We start from the raw sequence: 16,299 nt of genomic DNA, 5'->3' as shown, positions 1-16,299 counted from the left end.
AAGTTACTAGTTTTAAGCGATTTAAAAGTTCTAAGCGATTTAAAACGCGAAAATGTGTTTTTTTGTCATTTTTTGGATTTTAAATCGCTTATAACTTTAAAACTATTAACTTAATTAAATAAACTATTAACTTAAGGCACCCTTAAAAATACTAATTTAAATAAGAGTTTTTAAGCCTCGAAAATGCGTATTTTCGCATTTTTTAGATTTTAAATCGCCGATAACTCGAAAACTGTCAATTTTTGAGAAAAATCACAAGATACCTTTCTTATTTAGACTGACCCAAAAACCTAAAAACATATTTTTTGGAGCAATAAAAGGTGATCTTATGTATTTGTTTAAAAAAATTGTTTAAACAATTTCTGCCCAAAAATTCCGTCCGGCACCGTTCAGATTTGTTTAAAGGGCAATATGAAGCCGCAGAGAAACCGAATTAGAAATGTTTTTCAGACGGGAGCGGTCTCACCACATGGACTATATAATATACAGGGTGTCCCTGAAAATAGTGCGTTCCTTTAAGGTATGGATATAATACACAATTTAGAACAAAAAAGTCCTATAACATTTGTTTCTAAAGTTAACCGTTTCCAAGAAAAATATTACATTGTTCTCCATATAAGTGAATTTTTAGTTTCATAAATTTTAATGACATGGCAACGTAGCCTAGAATAACTTGCTGTGACTGTAGAAATTGAACCTAATAACCCCTTGTGTATTTACTTTGAGGTGTGATTTTTTAATATACTTTTTTAATCTTTAGATTTTTGAGTTGCGCGTTGTTGCCAGACTTCAATTTGCATATCAAAATGTATTTTCGTTTTTTGGTCAAACGGATGAATTTAGAAAAAAATGTTATAAGCCTTTTTTGCTCTACATGGTGCCTTCTACCTATACCTTTAAGGAACGCACTATTTTCGGGGACACCCTGTATATACATAGTTTAATTTCATCATCATAAAATATACATATGGTTCAACAATCCTTTGTGAATCCTGACCTGCTCTGATGCACTGCAAAATCTAGTGGCGGATCTATGGGGGCCAAAATAGTCCATAATTAAAAAAAAATTCTTGAAACATAAACGTATATCAACTGATCTGAAACTTAAACCGTAAACAGACAAATTCAACCCAATAGACCTGCTAGTTAGGAAAATTAAGGGAACTTAATGCATATAAGTTATTGTTTATGTCTATTATGTATTTTAGATGTAACCTTTTTATATATTTTGGTTGCCCCCCCCCCCTTTAGCAATTTCACAGCAAGGCAACTGTTTAGATCAGCGGCCATTCTCATGCCATCTTCTGATTTCTAATGTGCCTAAATTGTTCTTAACTCCATCTAACCACCTAATTTGCGATCGGCCTCAGATGCGATGTTTCTGTGGTTAGATTTTTAGCAATCGTGTTGTCTGTCATTCGTATTATGTGTCCAGTCCATCTAAGTCGCTGTGTTTTAATCAACGTTACAACGTCTGGTTCATTAAAAGGTTGGTATAATTAGAAGTTATATCTTTTGCGCCACTGCCCTAGGTTGTTTATAGCTCCAAATATTTTGCGGAGTATTTTACACTTGAATATTATCAAAAGTACTTCATCCTTCTGCGTTTAGAGTCCAGTTTCTGTCCTAAATGTGAGGACTGGCCTCAACGGTGTTTTGTATGTAATAATTTTAGTTTTTCTTTGGTCTTCCTCTCCTACTCCTTCCAGGAATCTTCACTTTAGCAATTCTTCATATTGGTGATTAACGTCTCGACGTTGAACATGACCAAACCATCTTAACTTATGCTCTCTCATTTTGGCATCAATTGGTGCCACCAATATACAAATATATAAATATACAAATTTCAACATATAAAAATGCATATTTATATGTGAAATTATACCCCGACCTACGCAAAGACTTACGCGGATATCGCCCCCTCCCACCTATCCTGAAGTTCGGCATATTGTGTCTTTATTTATTTTAAGTAAATTATCCCATAAAAAGCAATAGCTATATTTAGAAACAGTTTAAGAATAGTCTGTAATAACAGTATAATGTGGGAGTGTATATTTTTAGTACAGTTCATATTTCTCATTACGAAAATATACTATTTTCTAAATAAAAATACATTATTTAATTATTACCAGGATGTTCTAGTACAGTATAGATTAAACGGACTAGAGACTGCTATTAATGTAGTAATAAAAAAACATCACTAAACAAAAATTTAACTTCAGTTTTGTCATAATTATTTCAACTTAGAAATATTTTTTCTATACGCTTTTTACACATTTTAAAGAAAATTTGTATTTGTTTGCCGCCAACTTTTGGAAGGAGATGGTGTAGTAGAAAGAATCGCCATTTTAGCTAAAATAAAATACATTTTAAAGAAAATTTGTATTTGTTCAAAAATGTATTATGTACTTCCTTCGGCCAAAACTTCTTGGCATGTAATCTTGAGTCTGAGTTCTTTTTTGAATTTTGTTCATATTCAATCCTTACATATATATTCTTGCAGAAAAATCATTTGTAGTTAAGTAAAAAGTCTTCCGAATAACGAAAAGACACAGAATATATAACCAAGCTCCCATAAGCAGTTTACTTACAAATAAGAAGGAAATAAGGAGACAGTTTACCTGCAAATTTTGGATGAATCTGGAGAATGATCCAAAGAGGCACATACTGAATAATTATTATATCACGAATATAGCGTAAGACGTAAAACGATTCATAGTATATGGGGGTAGTGCGTAACCTGATCCACATAATATGGAAAGAGGAATTACCAATGCTTTATAAAGATGTATTTTAGTTTTTACTATAGAATATTTTTATTTAGATGATAATATAAGAAATTATGGTTTGACTTTCATGTAGTGACATATCCCTCCAGAGGTGTAACCAGGATGATCCTAAGGGGGGGGGGTTTACATCTACTTGAAGGTCTCTGGGGGATATTGAATAATAATGGTGTTAAGCGTATAGAGCTCAAAGTACATCCAAAATGGGGGGGTTATAACCCCCAAAACCACCCCCTGGTTACGCCTATGTATTCCGCTAATAGTATAAACTTTGGAAATCATGATTTGGGATTTACAATGCTCATTGACAATTTCATTGTAAATTATGATTCGGGAGTGCTCCTAGTAGCATTTAAAGTGTCTTGGTTTGTTTATTTCTACTGCATCTTGATTGTAAATTTAGTATATCTAGTACGTATTCAACCAGGTGAGGAAGTAAACGAATTTTGAACTAAATTTTTATACACGTCCAAACGTCATATCCATGTGACTCGTCTGTTAGAAACTCTGATGTAAGAAAAAAACCACAAGACTGTGTAAAATGTTTTTCATTGAGTCATACGCTGAGCTAATAATCCAAAATAAAAATAGTTAATCAATAAACATGTCACTCTGCAGTTGAGGTGGTCAAGACGACACGGTCCTATTTTAATATTGTTGAGAGAAGTGTCGCAAAAAAATAAAATATTATTTTCAGACGTTTGGCAAGTGAAAGGAATGTCTGCAATGCGACCTACGATAGATTTTAGATATTATAGTTCATTTTTGATATTAGTCACAGACTATTTTAAGTAAAATGCATACTGCACAATATTTTTTATGGAATAACATTCTTATCCCAATGTAAAAATAGCTCGTTGCAAAATTTGAAATTAATTTGAAAAAGTATTTTTAAACACATGAACAAAAATCAAAGCTATCAAAACTACCATAAAAATAGATCAAAATAAATGTTACGTTTAGGGTAAAGATTTTAGTTGATGGTACAGGGTGTAACAACAAGTTGGGATATAAATTAAACCACATATGCTTAAATCTCTTAGATCCCTGGGTCCTCTATTTTTCAACATGATCATGGATGAAATAATATAAAAAGTAAGAACTAAAAAAGAATATCAAATGGGAGAAAAACACTTAAAATTACTTGCTATGCAGACAATGCAAGACTTTATAAAGTGAAGCTGATTTACAACGTATCCTGCAAAAATTTAACATAATTAATTTAATTTAATTTAACATAATAATTTCTCAGCAGAAAAAAAAAAAGAAAATGCATGGTTATAACAGCAGATCTGATGTAAGTAGGTAATACTGGAATGGCATATATGGCATATATAAAGAGAAAAAACATAATAAAATAATACAACCGTAACTGTAAAAAATATACATGCAACGAAAACCTCTCGGAAAGAGATTGAGTTTAGTTATTTAACAGCTTTTACAAACTGGCACCTTATGATCTTCAAATTTTTTTTATCTTTTTGTCTAAAAAAAAAAGAATGTGGATAGATCAAAATTGACAAAGAAAAATAAAAGCGACAATAGAGAGATATTTCCTTTCAATATCCGGGTTTGGAACTAGTTCTTTCTTCAAACAATAAACATTAGTACCTAATATATTTTGAAATATTTAGAACTGATTAAGTTGGGTTATGCGAAAAAGATATAGGAAGGTAACGATCTATTAAAAGAATGGATCCAAAGAAACGTAATAACGTTATTGAGCATATACCCAAATTTCCAAAATTTATGTCATTATCCAAGGAATTCAACAAACTCAGATATATGCACTAGATATGACGCCTATAGAAATATTACAGAATATTCAGCAGATGCACAAGAAGTAAAAAGAGTCAAATTTGATCACGAGATTCACCAATGGATAGCAAAGAAGGCTGAAACAATAAAAAAAATAAAATAATGATAAATCTAAAGCAACTGTAGATACGAACGTCATCTGCTTTGATTTTCAGCAAACTCTTTCCACTCCCTTGGACGTACAATTTTTATGTTCACAGTATGTATAACCACTGGAAGATCAGACATTTACATCTGAAATGAATCCGTTTTAAGCAGGGGATCTCAAGAAATTGATTCTTATCTCATACCTGTGATACATAAAACAAAAATAAAAGCAATGTAAAGCTTCTTATTGGTTAAATGTAATCATATTTAAGAGCTAATCAGACCATAAATTTATGGAATGCGACAGAGATTAATAATCGAAAAAGCGAAGCATACACAGGTATTTGTTCCAGAGTACTGGGTCTAGCTAATCCAATCATCTTGTAAAAATTTATTGTAGAACGAATGAGTCATAAGAATTTTTAGAGCTTTGAAATATTAAATATGTACATAGTGTGATAAGCGACCCTAAAAAATCCTTTTAAATGGAGACCAGTCTGGTATATTTTATTTGAAACATTTTCAGAAATTTTTTTTGAATCATTTTCTTTTAAACAAACATTAAATACATTGTTTTTATTTTTTACATGTGTATTTCTAGAAAAGGGTACGCCCTACTATCACCATGGTGAATATGTTTGAAAAAAATCTTAACGTACGGCCGATAAAAAAAAACAAATTGAGAAACTGAAACGCTGGTGTCGGCATCCCAGCAAACTAAGTTTGGAAGATAATAATATGGAAGATACAGCAGTGCTTGACTTTTAACTCTGATTATAAGAAGTGTGGAGTTAAAGATATTTTTGTCGTTTTTTCTTTAGTTTGCAGCGTTTCTTATTATAAATAAATAATTTACCCAATAAAGATATAAACACACATTTTTTAAAATTCACTTTTTCTGCAAAGATAAAGAAATTCAATACAAATTTCTGTGAAAAATGTAGTGTCTCTAGGATACATTTTAGTGAGGAAATTCCTTGACCGTTTAGAATAAGAAGGGCCCATGTGCTTTTTTCCAAAATACACCGTAATTGGTTATTTTTTTGAAAATTTTAGTAGGTGTAGATGTTTTCTGATCCTTCAATAATAAAAAAATACGATGTACGACCGTAGTTAATAGTTGAAGTACAAGGAATTTTAATTTTCCAAAGAACTTTAACTTTAAATATCTCAAATCTAGTAATTTTGAACTTGGATTCCGTTTATTCTTAGCCTCAGCAACTCAAACCACAATTCACATGCAATTTTTAATAATTATTCATTATTACATTCTCAAACTTTATCAGGTATGTTTTAATAACAAAAACTTTTGATACTAATTTGACATTGATACGTGACATAATATCCTGCATAATCAATACATTTGATCATAAAAGAAATTTTTAGCATTATCAAACTATAATACATAAATTTAATTGCGCACTACCCCAAACAACAAAACACCAAAACTATCAACAATAATTGGCTCGAACAATAGAAACAAGTGTACATAAAGCTGTCATTGAAATACCACGATTCTTAATTTTTTGGCAGGATAAAACTGTTGTCCCGGGCATTAGTCGTAAATTTTGTCTGGTCTTTTTGCAAGTGTGGAATTAGTTTTGGCACAAATTGTTACAAGCTGTGGATCGAATTACGAGAAAATATTAACGTCTTTAAATGTTCTCGGAAATGTGGAAAAACTCATTCTACATACTTTGTTTTTTGTAATGCCGTTATCTTTTTTGTGGTGTTCAGGACAAACTAGTTTCGGTCAAGCGAAATTTGTTCGTATACGCGATAGAATAAACTGGTAACTGGTATAAACTAGTCCAAACTAGTTCATCCTAAGTTCAATGGGATAAACCAGTTTAGGCTTGGACAAACTAGTTTTGATCCTGATATAATACGTGGAACTACTATTCGAGTCTGGAAAAGTCTACAATACGGTGTAGAAATTTTAAATGAAGAACTATTAAAGATGAACATGAAAATAAACGCAGATAAAATAAAAACAATGGTAATAGCTGGGACAAAAAAAAAACACGATGTAAGATTAAATGGTATGCAGCTAGAACAAGTAAGTCACTTTAATTAGGTACCTACCTAGGAGCAATCATAGAAAAAAACCGGTGAACAATACCATGAAATAAACAAAAGGTTGGGAACAACAGTATAAATATTTAAAACAATGAAAACAACATTTCTCGGGAAAAGAGAGATGCTCAAGGCACCTCAAGGGGATAAAAATAGTAGTCTATAATAAAATAGTAGTAAGGCCTACAATATGTACAGTAGAAAGACCTGTACGCTAACAGAGAGACAAAATCAAGAATCAATACTATGGAAATGAGGTTCCTGAAAAAATTAGAAAATAGACAATAGACAATAGAGACAATAGATAATAGACAATAGACAATAGAGAAAATAGATAATAGATAATAGACAATAGACAATAATTGACAAAACCTATAAGTAGAACCTATAAAGGATAAAATCGTAGAGGGACAGCTCGGATGGTATGCGTATTTGTGTATTTAATGTCGGACGAAGGACTTACAAAACAAGTATTCGAAACACAAATGCGAGGAAAAACAGAAGTGCAACACCAAGAGCTAGATAGATAGGGAATATCAGGAAGAAGGTTCTGAAGATAGTTTTAGTATGGGAAGAAGTACGATGTGAAGAAGAACAACTTTACAAAATCAAGCACATGACAAAAAAACGTGGAGACACACATGCGGAGCTCAACCCAAACCGTCTTACACCAAAAGGTAGGAAGGCTTAGGTTTAAGAAAGTATATTATTGGGTTTATAAGGGATTAGACAATTACATTTTACTTAAAAATATTTGACGTTTAGATTTCCACTCCTGAAATCGTTTTCAAAATAGATTATTAAGAAATTGTTTTGAAAGAGTGTATAACCACCAAGGTGTTGACAAGGGCGGATCCAGGACCGATTTTCGGGAGGGGCCATGAACTTTTTTTGGGGAGGTGTACCGGGGGCCAGGGGGTAAGTTTTAAAAATTACGGTTAAAATGGTGAGTTTGAAGGCACTTTTTACACACTTTTGAGTTCTATAATGACATTCAAAAGGCATCGTTATTAAAGTATTATTAAAGTTGTTACCGATTCATCCACATTTCTTCGGATCCAAGTGCAGTTCTTTCAACAACTTTAATACTATTTTTTCCAATGCTTTTTCTGTCACTCTGTCAGGCCTTGTTCTTCCCCTTTTTCTTGATTTTCACTAATAATTGTTTTTATGTTCTCATACGCGTCAATTAACTTGACAAAGTTTTCACCAATGTTGTTATTGTGTATGTATTTCAAATTTAGATAAAGCTGTTCTACGTGGGATACGTCGCGCGTCTGATATTTCGTCAAATATGACAGAGTAATAATTTGCACTTTGAACCTGATTCATGTTTTGTTCAATTATTTCTTCACAACAACATGTTATTAATTATTGATTTTGACTGGTGTTACTAATTAATATATGCTGCTGTGGATAGGTGTCGTTGAATAGTCTTATCTTCTGATGAGATTTTAAATCTTAACAATTTCCCTCACTGCTAGGTCCAGCACCTTCGTCGAGAAGCAGAAGGCCATCATCACGACAGCCTCTTAGAGGAATATTTTGTCGACCTAAGAACACTATAGACTCTATTATTGGTCGTAGTCTTTCTTTATTTTCTTGTATCTGTTTAGACCTTTGAGGGTCTTTCTGGTTTGACTGACTTTTGCGGGTTGTGATAACTTTGTAGAAAATCCACCTATACCTCAACGCACTCCTTGTGATATGATGTTTTTTCATGGATTTGTATGGCTCCGTCTTTGCCCATGAGTTTGGCGAAAGATGTTTAAGGTTTCATGACAAGGCTTTCGGCTCTCATCCCTTTATTATGACCATATTTTTCATTAGAAAAATAAAATTCAATACTTGTAAAACAATCCCTTTTGACTGTTCGAAAATACCAACCAACTCCTTTGTTGTAAGTTCTGGTGATCCAAGTAACGCTTCATTTCTTTTTTATTCTTTGTGTGTATAGAATATGGAAATTGATAGGACTCTGATAGCTGCCAAGATCGTTCTAATAATTGGCACTTATCTATATTTTGATTTATAAAACATCCTATGTCATTCTTGAAACTTCTGTTACTGCTTTTAATCAATTCTAGTCCAGAAAACATATTTATCCCGTGTTTTATACATATTATATATGTTTGAAACTATTAAGAATATTTGAACTGCCAATATTTAAATTTATATTTTTTTAAATTCTCGGAGGGGGCCATGGCCCCCTCCCTGGATCCGCCCTTGGGTGTTGAGGAGGTTATGTCTTATCAAAAATTGAGTCTTTGGCCATGATGTTGTAGGCAACACTGTTTAACTGTTTTGTAAGTATTAAATAAGTTCCGATTTATTGCAAAAAGTAACATTAAAAAAACGAAAATTACTTGAATATAGAATTTTTCTACAACACACTTAACAACTATTACACTGTTTATTTACTGATAATGAAAAAATAAAAAAAAAATTAATACGAATGTAGGAGATGCTCAACATTCTCGCCGCACATGTCTTGGTAACATCTGAATTTTAAATATAAATTTCTTCTAATGTTACTCAACATCTAAGCCTGACCCATCTAATCGCAAGCGTTATTCATCTTCTTAAGACAGCTTAGTCAAAAGGTTTACTTTTGAATACAATGTTTTTAAGCTGCTCTCCCGATAAGAATAAGTCTAATGGTGTCACATCAAAAGATCGTGCTGGCCATTCCATCTATCCTCGCCTTATTATCCACCGATTTGGAAATATTCTAGGCACTGCCGAACATTGATTTAGTAATGGGTTGGTACTCCACCCTGTATATGAACGAAAAAAACTCCCGAACACAGTTAAATTTTGTTAATTTATTATTATTCACCTAGCATAAGTGGTGAACAACTTGGATCAATTGTATCCATTTATAATATTGGCACATACAGTATGGTGCAAATGTTTGGAATAAATTCGTTATTTCGTAAGCCAGCGACGGAAAAATCCTGAGACAGGTCGATTTTTATTTTTGAATTATGATTTTTTGACATATATATCATACTAGTGACATCATGGGTTGATGACAAAAATGACCAAGGCAAAGAAATTAAAGTCCGAAGTGAAACTGCCAGGCAAGTATTTATAAAAATGAAGACACTACTTACAAATAAAAACCTTCAGTTTCCTCTCAGATTGAGGGCTCTAAGATGCTACATATTTTCTATATTACTATACGGAATGGAAGCTTGGACATTGAAGAGAAAACACATAAGGAAAATAGAAGCGTTCGAAATGTGGTGTTACAGAAGAATATTGAAAATTCAGTGGATTTAACAGAAAAGGATTACCAATATTGAAGTGCTACGTCGTTTAAATAAGGAGTTAGAAATTATGAACAGTACAAAACAAGAAAACTAGGATATTTGGGTCACATGACCAGAGGAGAAAAATATGAGTTGCTGAGAATTATTATGCAAGGAAGGATCCAAGGAAGAAGAAGCATAGGAAGAAGACGCATCTCCTGGCTGAGGAACCTTAGAGAATGGTTTAACTGTAGTTCATTACAACTGTTCAGAGCAGCAGCCAACAAAGTGACCATAGCCGTTATGATATCCAACCTCCGATAGGAGATGGAACTTTGAGAAGAAAAAGAAGTGACATCATCAAATCACTTAAATAAAATATAGCTCCTTACTGAGTTAGGTACAGAGTGTTTTATTTAAAAATGTAAAAACTATTTTTACCCAGTACTTGAAAACTATTTGAATTACTGGGGGAATTACTATATTAGCGCAATTTTTCGATTTTCCAATACTTACAATATATGTAAATAGTATACTCTTGATTGGTAACGATATAGTTAGTAGTTTTCGAGATATTTGAAGTTAAATATGAAACGGCACAGTTATTTTGATTAATGTATTGTGTCGCTTCATTTTTAACTGTAATAAAGGGTATAAAAAGTATTGGAAAATCTAAAAGTTACACCAAAATAACTATTTCGTCAGTGGCGTAGAATTTGGGAAGGGTCAACCAGTCAATTTCTTCTGTCGTACGCCTCTGGTAGTAGTCAGAAAGGATTATTTAACATAATTTAGTAGGGTGTACAGTACCTACACTTTCTACCAAGTAGGGTGTATGTGTATATTAGTAGCCACACTTTCTGCCAAGTATGATAAGGATACGTCAAATAGTTTTAAAGTACTGGGAAAAATATGTAGTTTTTAAATTTTTAAATAAAACACCCTGTAACTCAGTAAGGAGCCATATTTTATTTAAGTTATTTGGGTTTAATCTTAATATTTTGAGGTTTAAAATTTACAACTCAGAGATTGGACATTCTTAATGATACACCCTGAATATGTCAAAAAATCATAATTTAAAAATAAAAATCGACCTGTTTCAGGATTTTTCCTTAAAGTGGCTGGCTTACGAAATAACGAATTTATTCCAAACATTTGCACCATACTGTATGTTAATACCTCACTTGATAAATAATAATTTTCAGAGTGTTTTTATGATTTCATTTATATTAAGCTATTAAGCTTTAATACTCCAAATATAAATAAATAAATATATTCTTTCTTAATTTTAAGCTATTTTATCTAATTTGAGGATTATTTCATAATCAAATTTAGATCAACACCATTGTACGTAGAATTGCGTTTTAGATACTTAGATACAGTGTTTCCATTAAGATGTAGAGGTCAAGAACAAAGGAAAAGATCAATTGGTCATGCTAGTGATGTATTATTCAATAATTAATCTGGAATTACAGTGTTTTGTAGCAAACAACTTAAATTAACTAAATTGGCCGACATCATAATTTGTAGTAGATTCACCAACCAACGGTTGCCCTGTTTCCACTTGAATATACCGTATTTTTCGAAGGAAATGAGTTATTAAGCTTGGTATTGAAAATGAGAATTTTACAAAGTTTTAGTTAAAGGATAAATGTAAATAATCACAAGGAAAACAATTTTACTGATTATATATTGTAGTTATTCAAGGTACAGGTTGGTACTATTATTACACACACATAGGAGGAAGTTAGAAATATTTAAATATCTGTGTGTAACCTAGAGGTCGAATTCCCTCCTAATCAGGGAAATGTTCTTATTAAGACAAAATTGAAGCCGGCTACAGGGCGTTATTTTTCGGTGGAAAAGGGTAAGAATGAACATTTTGAATGATCTCGCTTATGTTAGCTTTCTTTATAATTTTTGCAGCTAGAACCTGTAAGCAAGCAAAACGAGTTTTAATAATTCTGTCGAAATTCCGTCCATTCCTGGCGCTTTCTTTTTTTAGCTTCTTTATTATTTGAATCTAAGCGCCCAGGACAGAAGACAGTGGACGAAAATAGGGGAGGCCTATATCCAGCAGTAGATGCAAAGGGCTGATTTATGATGAGGATTATTTGAACCACTTCTTCATAACTTGGATTTTAAATATGCTGCTTCGTCGTATACAGTGTGGACATTAAGTCTTACCCCCCCCCCCTAGTGAACTCCGTTATTTAAGACAAATATGAAAAATGCTCGGACCCGTCAATTTTTATTTTAATAGAGGTATTTTATAACATAAAAAATTGTCACCCCTTTCATCCCCTTCACTTGACAGCTACCCCCTCAGATTTTTTAAATAGCAATGGGGGTCGTGCGATAGTTCGTTGGAAAGGGTTTGAAAAGAAGAATTCAAAAATGTATCACACTTTACTGTAACCTCAAGGATCTGTTTGTTAATAACGATTAATTGTTTGGAGATACACTTTGCGATACAACAAACAATACAAAAGTAGGTACACTGGTTTTGCTTTAATATGGGACATTCGGTATAACAAAATTTATTTAATTTTTATTCCTGAACGTTTATACCGAATTATTTTTTTGCAGAATAAACACTTTTGTGTCGTTTAAAGATATCGTGGTTAAAACAATTTTTTAAATAATCTAGTTGGCGTGTCTAGTTTTTGACAACTGTTATAAAAACCAAGAAATTAGCACTGTTGATTGTAAAGAATATTGACAAGAAATTGAGATTTGGTGAGCTTTAGTGGTAACCTGTAAATTTTTAGTATTCAAAAGTCAAAACAATCAAAATGGCACCACCTCATATATTAGTAGACAAATGTGAAGCAATTTTAATATTTAGTGAAGCGTAACTACCATGAAGCTGTGAGAATATTCGATCGACATTACTATAGACTGCTTGTCACCAAATTTTTTAAAACTGGTTCTGTCGAAAACAAGAAACGGGATGGTAGAAAAAAGATTTCTGAGGAAAAGCAAGTAGATATTTTGTCTCAATTTGTAGTAAATCCATCCAGTTCAACTGAAACGTTGCTTGCGAATGCGAAGTAAGTCACAGGACCGTTTTAACCATTTTAAAAAAGCAAAAATTTCATCCCTATATAAGATGAAAATATATAAGATTAAAATGGTGCACGCATTGACAGAGGATGATCCAGATCGACGACTGCAATATTGTGAAACTATGGATAATAATATTTCACAAGATCCAAATTATTTAAGACATATTTGTTTTTCCGATGAAGCTACATTCTATTTAAATGGTCATGTACATCGACAAAACGTAAGATATTGGTCTGACGAAAACCCTCGATTGTTTCGAGAGATACTCAATTTCCAACTAAATTAAATGTTTGGGCAGGTATACTAGGGAATCACATTATAGGCCCTTTTTTATCGAAGGCAATTTAACGGGGGAAAGCTATCTTAATCTGTTGGAGACACAAATAATTCCTGCAATTAATGATGTGCTTAGAAACAATCCAGGCGAATTCATCCAAGATATTGTTTTCCAGCAAGATGGAGCTCCGCCTCCTTACGCTGCTCGCGTTCAAAATTTTTTAGATAATTTGTACCCGAGAAGATGGATTGGGCGTCGTGGATTCATTGAATTTCGACCAAGATCACCAGATCCTAATCCTCTAGATTTTTACCTATGGGGTTACCTTAAATCCAAACTGTATGGGAGCCAGTTGACGACACTTGATAAACTCCGTCAAAGAATAATCGAAGAATGTAATAGGATTGATATGCAGACCCTACAAAGGGTTAGGGAGGCAACGAAACAAAGAATCTACTTCTGCCAGGAAGTAAATGGAGAACATTTCGAGCATCTCCTGCAGTAATTTAAATTTTCTTTAGGATAATTTGGCAGTTCCTTTAATTTTAAAGATGTAATTTAATACATTATTTTTTGTAATAATTTTAAATAAAACTATACAAAATTTCAAACTTATACATTTTTGAATTCTTCTTTTCAAATCCTTTCCAACGAACTATCGCACGACCCCCATTGCTATTTAAAAAATCTGATGGGGTAGCTGTCAAGTGAAGGGGATGAAAGGGGTGACAATTTTTTTTATGTTATAAAATACCTCTATTAAAATAAAAATTGACGGGTCCGAGCATTTTTTTCATATTTGTCTTAAATAAGAGAGTTTCTTAGGGGGGTAAAGACTTAATATCCACACTGTATATTGTATCCTTTTGGCTTTTCCGACAGATTCCTCTGCAGAATCCGTTATTGTTTTTAATTGTCTCCATTCCTCCTCTGCAGTATTTTCCTCTCTGGTTACGTTGCGTTTTATTTATAGAGCATTTTGATATTCTTGTCACTTTGTTGGACTTTTGAATCATTCAACATACCATTTGAGTATTTGTCCCTTTTTCCACTGTCGCGATTTTCTGCCGCAATCTTTCCAGTTGAATATACCGTATTTTTCCAGGAAATGAGTTATTATGGTTGGTATTGAAAATGAGAATTTTACAAAGTTTTAGAAGGTACTAGTACACTTTAGAAGGCCAAAAATAATCATTTTTTTCAAGAATTTTTTTCTCAGAACCTTTTTCCACCTTTTTAACTCTAGATAGTACAAAAAATATATCTCTTTTTATTTATGCACGTACACTAATATTGTAGAGGGCGCAAAAGTCGAGGCCTCGAAAAATGATGGCGGACAGTTAATCTCAGGATTGGGATATCTGAAACAAAAAAATCGCACTGCATTTGAAAAAGAGAGGTTTCTTACATGACAATTTACCACAATTTGACCAAAAAATAAAAAACAAATATTTTTTAACCATGAAAAACTAAAGAAAAACAGGCGATTTTTTCAAATTTTTTTTTTCAAATTTCCGTAAAATCTTTTTTTTTGTGGAATTTTTCACTAACGGTGGTAAATTGTCACGTAGAAAACCTTCCTTTTTCAAATGCCGTACGATATTTTTGTTTCAGAGATCCATTCCTGAGATTAACTGTCCGCCATCGGAACTACTTTTTTTCGAGGCCTCGACTTTGGCGCCCTCTACGATATTAGTGTACGTACATAAATGAAAAAAGATATATTTTTTGTATTCTCTAAGAGTTAGATATTAATATGCAAAAAGTTTTATGTTCATTTTTAATAAAGGTTCTGAGAAAAAAAATCTTCAAAAAATGATTAATTTTGCTCTTCTAAAGTGTACTAGTACCAAAGGATAAAAAATGTAAATAATCACAAACAATTGATTTTACAATTTTACTGATTATACAGTGATGAGCGCACTAATAACCGGCAAAATAACGCAAAAGATGGAAAACATATTAAGTTGTGCGATAAAAAGGGATGCACCTAGTAGAGGTGTTAAATTTAGCGATAGTAACTTAAAAATTGACATTATATTGATCGTTTCCCACCTTTAGATGTATCGGACGAGTTTGACAAATGCCACTGTCACAGTGACAGTTTTAGTTGACATACTCCTCTGATACGTCTAAAGGTGGGAAACAATCAATGTAATATCAATCTATAGGCCATTTCAAGACTTTGACGTTTATGACACTAATTGAAAGCTGGAAGGCAAACATTGAAATTATTTATATTTGTACCGCATTGAGTTTCTTAAGTTTTTTACGTTTAATAGTTTTTTTATAAAATAGTTATTGTTGTTATAAAATAGTGGTTTATATAATTGTTTTTATATAATAGTTTAATCGTTGTATAATAGTTTTTTATAGTTGTATTTTCCGAACATTTTGCTGTTGACTTCTGTAGCTTCTAGCTGTAGAAGTACTTTAACGACTGTATTTAGTTGTAAGCAGTGAATAAATAAACATAAGTAAATATTTTCAAAAGCTTTTGGTATATAGATCCATTTTCCCTCAAGGGGTATGAGTTAACCTACAGTAGAAAAAGTTTTTCAAGGGTGACAACATGGACAAATATAGTTACTTACATGGACATAGTTTTTTTTTGTATTTGGAGCTTAGTAATAGTTTTTACACAGGTCAACAAATGAAGGCATTCAAGAGTTTAAATTCTTACAAATATTTTGAGGTAGGATTTGTATATAATTGTGGAGCTATAAAAATAAATAATTTCATCATAGTGGTTCACCCCAGATATCTTAAAAAATGGACCTTTTAAAGAATTTGTACAGTCGGAAAAATGAAAGAATACCCATGAACGGTCACGTCAAACAGGTACAATCACATATTTTGTATTTGCTGTTCTTTTTCTATAAATAATAAACGATATAGATTAATTATGTTAATAATATGTGATCGTTCATGG

The sequence above is a fragment of the Diabrotica virgifera genome, chromosome 5, assembly GCF_917563875.1.
Source record: "Diabrotica virgifera virgifera chromosome 5, PGI_DIABVI_V3a".
Classification (NCBI taxonomy): Eukaryota; Metazoa; Arthropoda; class Insecta; order Coleoptera; family Chrysomelidae; genus Diabrotica; species Diabrotica virgifera.
This window is presented reverse-complemented; position numbering follows the sequence as displayed.